General features: G+C 42.4%; 1 long non-coding RNA gene across 1 annotated transcript; it reads right to left on the reverse strand.

The window, feature by feature from the left end:
* Positions 1–4,419: 4,419 nt before the first annotated feature.
* LOC120434764 lies at positions 4,420–5,384 on the reverse strand. Its single transcript, XR_005609339.1, has 3 exons — positions 5,177–5,384; positions 4,995–5,046; positions 4,420–4,569 (listed from the first exon to the last, which is right to left on the reverse strand). It is a non-coding gene; the product is annotated as an uncharacterized LOC120434764 (long non-coding RNA).
* Positions 5,385–10,799: the final 5,415 nt, after the last annotated feature.

Here is a 10,799-nt window from a genome sequence, read left to right on the forward strand (position 1 = left end):
AAGATGAATTACAAGAAGCTAACTTTTAAACAGAAAACTGGCCTTGACTTGCCCTAAAGAAGTCACACTTAAAGATAGCCCAGCCGCAATGCCCGACAGGAAAGAGAGTGAAAAATGACAGTAGAAAAGTATACATAGCAAACAGTGTTTTTGTCAAACTAGGAATAGTTAAACTGCCAAAAGAAAGTTTGACTCGTCTTTTACTGAACTCCAACACTGATTTTAGCGGGGATAATGAGAGGCCACTGTATACTCTGCAAGAGATCTGTAATTCTTTTGACTTTAAAAGAGCTCAATTATAGTTATTGATTATTTATTCCCCTTTAAAGCGAGTGAACTCTTGCAAGGGCACTCTTATGATTCATGCTGCCCGCTAAAAGGAATGGCTTTTAAATACTGGAAGAGCTGTTTGAAGGAAGGATTGCTGAATATTTAGAGTTCTATTGCTTTCATTTAGTTTGGCTGATGTGAAGTTTAGCCGCTATTCTCTCTAGTATTCCTGTCCTCATCAGCGTCTGCACTGTCACAGATGATGTCTGTTTCACGGACATGGTGAATCGCATTCGTACCAGGCTTCTTTCGGCGAGTGGGCCGAGAAGTTTTGATGAAAACTAGATAAAGGCTGTGAAAGAAGAGAAGATCAAATCAGCAACTCCATCGGCCCTCATAAGTGCTGATCCCCCCCCGCCCCGAGAGAGCTTGTGGGATCACAATACTTCCCATAAAACAGCGGGAGCTTGGCCAGCCAACTGAAAAGGACCTGCCTCTCATTGGAGTGAGAGACCACTGAACTGGAGAAGGGAAAGAGTGGAGGGAAAAAGAAGAGGTTTCTCCTATATGCAGGTTGAATGAGGGTCTCAGTGGTCAAACCTATAGAATTAAAGCAGGAATGGTGGAGTGGGAGGTGGAGTGGGAGGTGGTATGTGGGGACTGAAGAAAGGGGGAGTTGTTGGTCATTATACGAACCCTAAGTAGAACACCAGCTCCTCATTCTCCTCCTCCTGAAGGTTCACATCCCTGCTGTGTTTACCACAGCCCCCCTATGGATTCTATTAAATCAGACAGGAATAAGAGGGAGAACTGCGTGCCCCCACTGTCTTGCATTTACCTGAGGCTTAGCCTTTTGACCTCAGCTCTGCATGTTTGTGAAAGGAACAAATTATATTCCTGATTAAGTTTGAATGTCTTTATCATAAAATCTTGTTCACTAATTTGGAACAAAAGAAAGTTCTTTATATGCTCTTTGTTAAGCTAATTACAAGGTTTATTAAATTGCCCTTTCAGGGTTATGGTATTTTTTTAAAGCCTCGTTTTAAGCAATGTATAGTCATTTGTGCTTTTATTTAAGACTGTAGGTACGCTTTCCTTGTTTTCGGATAAAAACATTGCTGCATAATGCAGCAGCCTAAAACTTGCCCTTTAAACTCAAAGCTAAGTGGGGAAAATGACTGGGCAAATGAATCATTTCAAGTTATAGAGCCGTTACCTGGTTGAGGGGACATGTAAGTATGAATGCATGGAATAAATATGTCGTGGGTTTATGAAGTGTGAAATGGACCAATGCAAAGGCTCTCCCTGTCTGTTGCTCATTGTGGAGGTGACTCCACATTTATGAGCATTTACACCCCCGAATCCCAACAGTTTGCAAACTTAAATTTATGGGTCCAATGGCACTTAAATTTTTACTAGTAAAAAATATTTAAGGAGTTGGTTCATTCACATAATTGTTATTTATCTACCTCCTTGGGGTGAAAGCAAAACCAAATAGCTATTTCCATTTAGACGATGGAACGGCATAATGATGAACACATTTATAAAGTGGCTGTGTTTTTTACAGAACTTATTTCTGTGTCCAGGGGCTGCAATTAAAATGGTCTGTACACAAAATTGTGAATCCTATTGACCCACCAAACCCAGACACTCAATAAAATTTGCTCATTATCTGTTTAGTTAGGTGTTTGTGTTTGTCATCAACTGAGTGACCCTGTTTAAAAATCATCAGTACAAATTGATCAATTTCATATTCTAAAATACTGATTAGTTAGGACTTTCTATATGAGGGATGACAAGAAAGTTGGGTCATATTCATCCAATGTATTTTCATTATTTAAAATTCACCCTCATGCATGTACACCCAGAAAGTCTCCATTTTTTAATGCACCCATCTTAAATATAGATAATTTACTCGAGTCCGTGTCCATTCTGTCTTTATTCTCTTCTTTCATTCTGTTTTTTTTCTATCCCTTCTTACTTTTCCATTTGTCCAGTTGGTATACCCCACTAAGAACATGATTGCCGCAGGCCTGAACCTAGTATCCACTGATTGTGTGGTTTCAAGTCACATCATGGATAACCTTTGACCCCAAAGTCAGCTCTGGCTCTTAGCCTCACTGTGCAGCTGTGGTGAGAGTTGGCATTCCTCCCCTGCAGGTCAGAGCACCATTAGCCTTCACTGTAAGGAATGCAGCACTATTTGTAATGACTTTACAATTGACAATAACAATCAACGTGAAAAACAACTGATGACCTCTCACTTTTTTTTCTCTAAGTGGTCTTAGGGGGAAAAAAGCCTCTTTGCTAATTGTCCACCAGTTAAATGTTTTTGTGTTGCATTTATTTATCAAACCATAAGAGTGATAAATTGTAGAAGACCCATTAAATGTCAAAATGTGCATCTTTATTTGGATGTAAATATATCATTCATGGTAAATTTACATGATAAATGATTTTTAAAGTCTTACAATAAGATTTGTGATCTCTCTTGTTGCACTATATAATGGGATTTTAATGGGTCTGATAGTCAAAACACATGTTCCAACTGAGGCCCAGGATGTAGGTAAGTTTGGTCAGTGTGACCAAAGCACATATGGTACCTGTTCTCCACATCATCTGAATCATTTGCCCAAAAGCGCTATATTATCTATTCTGCTATTATTTTGTTATACTTCTTTTCTTTTTTTCCAAGTGATTTTCTTTGTTTTTCTCAGTTTACTTCTAACTTCTTTTTGCCTTGTGTTTGGTGCAAAGTACTAGACTGATGCACTGCTGTTTTCGCTAAGTTCTTCTGAGTGGTAGTGAAAGACTAGAGACATCTCTAAGCCTTCTGGGACCCCACAGCCACAAGTGTCTGCAGGGCTGTCTATGATAGAGTCTGTTTTGTTAAAGTAGGAGAAAGAGAAAGACCTCATAGTTTTTCAAACCCTTTGAAATGCTGTTTTTGTGATCGATTCACAGACCAATTCAGGGAACCCAGAGGAGCAAACCCCTGCTCATATGCTCCAGGGAAGATCATAGTTTTTTGAAGCTGATGGTATTTGCGTTTTATGCAGGCAAGCTGTGAAACGTGTTGATTTGTTCTGGGCATCAATTGCTCCACAGGCTTTCAGATGAAGATGTTTACCCACTGTGAACTTCTTGCCAATTTATCTCACTGAGGGACAGGGAGTCTTACTGTTTTCCCCTTTGTCTTCCTTGCCAATCCTCCACTTCTCTTATCATCTTTCCCATTTTATCTTTTTACCACACCTTCTTAAAACTTCTCCACTTTCCCCTTTCTTTCGCTCTCCCCTTTAAAGTTTTCTACATACCGAGAAGAGTGCATTTTGCACAAATTTATCAAAGCTGACACTAAGAATAAACTTTTTTCCCTTTGGTCTGAATGCTTAATGATTGTTCCTGTCTTACCAGCGCAGATGGCTGTCGGATAATGCAATCCCAAACGCTGGGGTATGTCTTTGATCTCTTTTGACTAATAGTGATGGCTTGTTTTTGTCGACAGGGATCATGGTTAGCTATGTCAAATGGGGATTTCATCAGGGCAGGCAATGTCTGTTTTTTGTAATGTTTTACATACAGAGATCAACTTAACTGAATGTTGAGAGGACATCTCTGTATTGTAGATACAGTGAAAAGATGTATAACTACTTGTTGTAGCTTATTAGGGATCATTGTTTGAGTTGTTAATCGCTTGTGTGCTTACAACACTCATATCTCACTTGCTGATTTGATAGATACCTTCAAAACGTCAAGCCTAAGCACACTAGCACATTGCCATAGAGACAGTGAGAGACAGACTGGGTATACAGAGGCTAAATGTTATTGCATTCACATTCTTGCAAGTTTTTCAGAAATGTTACAGTTAGCTGCCCATGGTTTGATAGATTGGCACACTACTTGATTGTTCATGCCATGAAGTGAGTGCACCTGCGATGAATAGTTCTTCTATTATCATTCTTTAAGTCTATTAATCAAATCTTCCTGAAACATTTCCACCACTTGCTACCCAGAAATGTAGAGATGAATCACATGTCCTCCTGAAGGCAGAAGGAAAAGAGTTAAAGTTAAATATGATGGGTTCTCCCCCAGGTTTCTACCCCCATCCCTTCTTTCTTAGGCTCCCTTACCAGTCTAGTGGTGCACTTGAAAGACACTTTTCCAGTATTAGGCCTCAGAGGGAGATTTCAGCATACAAGCTCTTAGCAGTCGATGTGAGATGGTAGTGTGGGGTGCGGTGAAAATACCAAACAACTCATGTTAAGTTATTTTTCCACGAAGGGAGCGGAGAGACAGCTGAAAGGGACATGTTTAGACAGTTGCGTTTCAACAGGGCATTCCTCAGTCACTACCATGCACACATATTCATATACATAGGTATCTGTCAATGTGCTATACTTCATTTAGATACCACCCCAATTTAAACAAATATATAAATAAGAAAATGCTGGGCAGGGTTCCTGACTCATCCATTACTCTCTGCAACCATGTGCACCCACATACTAAAGGACATTCCTGTCCTTCTGCCAACAAGCCACACACACACACACACACACATTGCCACATATGTGCACACTAAGACACACTAAGACAAACATACAAACGCATGTGAGGTTGATTAGGAAGCTGTGGTCGGTTGACAAATAACATGGTGTTCATATTTTGCCTGAGGCATGGTAGCAGTAATGATTCAATAATTGTCCTGAGTGCTCAACGCTCACTTCCAATCAGCATCCAGAAAAGCTTTGCAGCTGGCAACCCACGCTTTGTAACCTGCAAAGACACACACTTAGACACATACTCACTTAACCACAAAGATTTAGTTGCAACTGTGGTTAATGGGAATAATGAGAAGAATGCCGTTCATTTTAGTGTATTCACAGTGCTCATCTTTTGCTCTCACGTTTGTTATGCGATCCCTCTCTGTTGTTGTATTCACTGCAGCCACGCCTGTAGACTAGGAAAGATAAGAACATGTGGAATTAGTTCCTCGCAGTTATGCTCATAACTTGTTGGGATATTCACTTTGGTACACCTGAGCTTATAACTGAGAAAAGTGACCCTGTGCCCTAGAGCTAAACTGAGAACAGCATTCGTAACTCACATGTTACATGTGTGATCTATCCCACATCTCTATAGCAAGGCCCTTATCTGGGTCACACTGGGAGATGCAAAATCTCTCTTTCTCTCTGTTTACACTTAGAGGAAAACCATTTCAGCAAATCAGCACACTTTCCATGATATCACCCAGAGCCTAAAATGGCAAAACATCTCATCCAAATCAGAGCACTATTATTCTGCATAGCGGAGTTGGAGATTCACTGGAAAAGACTCTTCACCATATCTCATGCAGACTTTAATTAGTGACAAATTTAGCCTCTGGTCTCAGCTTGCTCAAACATGGTTCCTCTTTAAGGTTAGTTCTGCTTGAATATTTTACCACTGACCTCTCTGAAAGGCTGCCAAGAATGTCAGATATCTTAGATGCGTAGGAGTGCCTTGCTGAGTCTCTCCTGGGTTGGTTGGTTGCCTTCTCTGCTCTGTGTTTCTTCCATTAGCAGTGCCCTCTGCAGGATGCCTGGACTGCATGTGATGATGTAAGCACATTTCTTCTGTGCTGTGCAACTGCCTGTGGCTATGAAGCGATGCAGGGCAGACGGTCTTTTAACTCTCCCTCCCTCTCTCTCTCACACACACACACTCTCTTTTGCCTGTTTTTGCTTTTGCCTCAAATACAAATTGATCCGGTCTTTATAAGGTTTAGATACATAAAAGCTGCATCAGGTGTTGCCGTTAGAAAAGCTGATACATCCATAGAGCACTCCTCACTTTGGGCTGGGCTACACCCGCTGGATGGGAATGTGCATAATCACTCAGATGCTGTTTGTTGTGGGAGAAGATATAACATGACTGCCAGCTAAAGATGGCATTTCACAGGGAGACAACCCAGGCAGCCTATAGCCATGTATGATTATGATTTTGCAGTAGAAAACTGATCGAAAGTGAGCCAAAAAAAAAAAAGAAAAATGACGGCACATTTCACACTGATACAGAATGGACAGATTTCCTGCTTATGTGTGAATACAAAATGTGACACTGACACTGAATGGAAACTGATACTGTATATGGAAGATCATCCAGAGTTGTCCTCGTGTGTGCGAGGTAGATGATGGGGGGCTGGTTAGTTGGTCTGTCTATATGAAACTGCTTAGTAAAAGCCTTCCAAGTGTACTTGGTTTGAACAAAGTCTATATAAGACTGTGTTGGAAGGCCTTTAGGGGTCCTCCATGTTAATTAACTAATTACTTTACTAATTGGACATGTTCAATGTGGCCCTCTTCCCCCATAGCCAACCTCTTCCTTGCTATCTTATCTGAAGCCCAATAGCAGCCTTTGACGCATGGAAGCAGTGAGCCTCCCCCATAGCCAATCTTCTTTGTAGCCGTGTGTCAAAAGTAAAATTATTTTAAATTCAAAACATTCCCATAAGTGACAAAAAGCTTTCCTTCAATTACCTTATTGATATGCAATCACGAGTTCAAATTCATGTTATTGATTCGCATTGCAGACTGGTCTATTTGTTTTTAACCAAAAGCGAAAGAGCACAAACACAGTCTCAAGGGAGGACTGGATAGTAGTTACACAGAGTAAGCAGGGGATGCTTGATTTCCCAGACAGATTAAGCTTGGATGGAGAGTAAAATGCTATCTTAAATAGAGGTTTTCCATCACGGGGCATATAGGCCTGGATTTGGTTTAATCTGTGCTTAACCTGTAGAAGTTGTGTTGTCAGGGTGCTTTGTTGTTTGTGGAACTTCAAACTGCGGGTTAACGATACAGTTTTCTTTCTTCCGAGAGATTGTTTACTAGATTATTCTCTAGGCTGTTAAATAAATTGTTTCTGATGGCTAATCTTTAAGTTACATGTGTAGGCTACTCTGAGTTTGCAACAGAGGTGATAATGGATATTTTTTCACCTGTTACTGGGTGCGAGCTAGGTTGTGTATTTGAGTGTGCGATCGCCTGTGCGCGATTGCCCGTGTCTCTTTAACCTGTTCTTTCTCCCTGCTTTACTTTGCTCTTTCCTCCCCTCTCACTTCCATTACCTCTCCCTTCCCCACTTCCTCATAGCTTTCCAATTTATTTTGTCAGCTCGCTCTCCATTCCCATTTCTACTGCTCTTCCCATTTTTCCTTCACTCCTGCTCCCCCCGCCCTCTCCTTTTCTTTTCATCCCCAGCTTCCCCCACGCATACACCTCCACCCCCTCTCACCCTCCTTTGGAACAGGGAGTCCTGGGTTGGGCGACAGCAGCAGCTGCAGAAGGAGCAGCTGCTCTATGTGCGTGTATGTGTGTGAGTGTGTGTACATGCCACAGCTTGTCCCCTCCACCAGGCTGCTTGGGCAGGGTTGGTCCCAGCAGGGTACCACAACCCTGCCAAAAACCCACCAACCAGCCAGGCGCATGTGTGCTCATATGCACGCACGCACATACACATGTGCACAAACACCTCTTGCAGACATAAGAACCATATGCACAGCCACATACAACGCAATTTCACAGACACATTCATATTCAAATGCACTCCTTTTCAGTGAGAAAGCCTGTGAATCATTCAGTTATGAGCCTTAGTAAAATGTATGGAAATATACGCTCACAGCTTCTCTAAGTCATCCATCCCTTTACAGAGTTTGTGACAGAGAATGCAATTTAGAAATATTCTATGTACAATGTAAAAGGATGAAGGATGAGGCAGGTGTTTTATATGAAAAAAGGGCTGTGTTAAGCTGAACTCTCTTGGTGTCTGAGGGTGAAGGGGGATCATCACATTTCATAGTCAATGGATAGTCCTCAGAGGCTTTCATCCTGTACAGAGGCGATTTCCATTCGCCCTCCCTGCATGATTGCACAAAACGCCCCCTCCTTCCCTCCCACATACACACATGCATATACACCATCATCAAATTATAGGCGTTTTTAAAGCGTTCTCAAGTTGCCGTTGTCTTTGTTTGGCTACTCTAATGAGAGATAGCCCTGGGCAATGATTTTTCACAGGTAAACAAACAAAGCTATAGAATAATGTTTGTTTTAGGTGGCCGCTATCCTGTCGTTGCACGAGATAGGGTGGATATGATTTCAGCTGAGGGCAAAGGAAAGTATGAAAGCTAGAGCAAAAAATAAGAAAGAAAGAACGAAAGATTTAATGACAGCAAGCTAGACAGAAAGCGAGAAGGGTAGCGAGAAGAGAGAGATTGGTGCTATCATCCAGTTAGCGGCTGGTGCTGAGGGAATACTGTCTTGTCATCGGAGCCAGCCATGCAGAAGGGGAAGCAAGCTCTTCTATTGCACCTTGGCGTCTGTCTGTGTCTGTGCAGCACCATCTTATTGCCTTGTCGCAACTTACTTCTTCTGACCACGCTTCCGTGCACTCCCAGCTCTCTCGACCTGTTTTTTTTCTTTTCTTTCCTCCCTCTGTTCATTTATTCCCCGTATATCTGTTCACTTTCCCGATTTCCTATCCTATGTGAAGAACATCCATCTCCCACTCCTGTATTTCATTTATTTATTTTTTTTACTTCCACTCCTCACAACCTTACCTCCCCATACCCTGGTTAATCTTGCTCGACTTTCTGCCTTTCTCGCTCCTTCTCGTCATGCTCCATCGCTCATGTGGGAACTTCGGTATTATGCCTGTGGTGTTACGGCCTTGGCCTGGGGGTCAATTCTTAGGCGCAGAGGGGTGCTGGTCCTCTTGCCTCCGCGAACCAGCGGTACTGGACAATGTGCTGGACTGGAAAGATGAACAGCTGGAGGGTTGGAGGCCAGTGGGGGCCAGCAGAGGCCACAGAGGTCACAGCCATTCAAAACTTTGGCTCCCAGCTCAAAGGTATGGGGTGAAAGAGGATCATGCTTCTGCAGGAGAAAAAGAGCTCTTGTTTCTCTGCGCCTCACAAAGGACGCGGCTATGCAGCCGGCCGAGCAGGCTCTCCCTAACAACAACCTCATCTTTCTGATGTCATGTGATTACATTTTCTGTACTTCTATGCACAGCAACAGGAAATATTACATTTGTCCTGCAGCATGCTGATAATATATGGTGTTTATTTTTAATAAACCAGCTGTGACTGTACGCATATCTGGAGCTGTGCTGGTAATATATAATACTTGGCTGTGGAATGTTCATCTTTCACATTTATGATGCTCATATCGGTAGGGGAAGAAGTCAATAACTTTCAGGGCCTAGTGCAGACCCACTAAGCCATTTGCTGGTTCTATAGTATTGAAAAAGCAACTTTTTTTGATTAGTAAACAGTGGAGCATGCCCTTCAGGGTACTTCCCAGGACTAGGAGGGACGTAAAGGTTAATCTTCAGTTTATTGCCACCAGCAGTCAGACAGATAGTATCTTTTAAAATTCCTTGTCAGGGGCTATTGATCCACTGACGTCAGAAAGCCCCTGACATGACATTTCTCGTTTCCTGTGCTGCCCGGACCGTTACATGACTATCTATGTTTACGCCGTTAAAGGCAACCCTCGGCGTACTCCTGGCTAAATAGTCCACAGCATTGCTAATAAAGAAACTTCTTTGGATTTATAACACTGGTAATGTTGGTGTCCGCGTACATCCTCTGCTTACATTTGATTTTACTCGGCATGATTCATCTCCCTGGAAAACAAAAGCAGCCAAGTAAGTGACTGGAGTGATAAGGCATCCGTTCCCCACAAGAATGAGCCATCACTCTGTGTTATTGGGCCTATTAATCTAAGTATGTATTTTATTTGAAGAAGACAATAGGGTGAGTGATCAGACTGGCGAAGGCTCTGCCTTTCCTCTTCTCCTGCTCTTCTCTCTGTGTCTTCTTTAGATGCTAGCCTGTGATGGGAAATCTATATGGTGCGAGAGGCCAATTTAGGTGGCTCCAACAGTGTGGGTTTGAAGAGCGAGCAGCCAGGGTAAACATAGCGAGTAACGCCTCCACTCTCTAAATGAATTTCAGTGTGAGGAGACGTGAAGGGATGGTATTTTTCATCAGCTGTTTTCCCAGGATAGGTGTGATGAAGAAGCGAGGGGCTCCAGGTAGTTTTCTTCTGTTGTTTGCTGCTTGTTTCGGCTAAAGCCATGCAGCTATCTATGCACTGTGTCAGTGAGTGCCAAAGCCTGCATGTGTAGTTCAGTCGCTGCTTTTAGTAGGGTCAGTCCAATGAGCAAAACATTCCCAGAGTGTTTGTTTTTGTTTACTGTGCACAATTTTGAGCATAATTTCCTTTTTAGGCCTTTTCTAGTCCAGGCTACAGCACTTATGAGCAGCTCCCTCCCATTTAAGATATGGTGTATCAGGCTTAGTGGGCTGCAATTAATTCACTGCCTCCAGGGCCTCTCTGGCTTTGTATGAGGGGTCAGACTGGGTCAGGCCAGACTTTTTTTTTTTTTTTTTCAGTGTAAGCAGCACTACGTTTGTGGTGGATCAGATGAGACTGGGCTAATTCTCCCCAGCAGCTGGTCCTTTTCACTCACTGTTTACCCTC

The sequence above is a fragment of the Oreochromis aureus genome, linkage group 19 (genome assembly GCF_013358895.1).
Source record: "Oreochromis aureus strain Israel breed Guangdong linkage group 19, ZZ_aureus, whole genome shotgun sequence".
Lineage (NCBI taxonomy): Eukaryota > Metazoa > Chordata > Actinopteri > Cichliformes > Cichlidae > Oreochromis > Oreochromis aureus.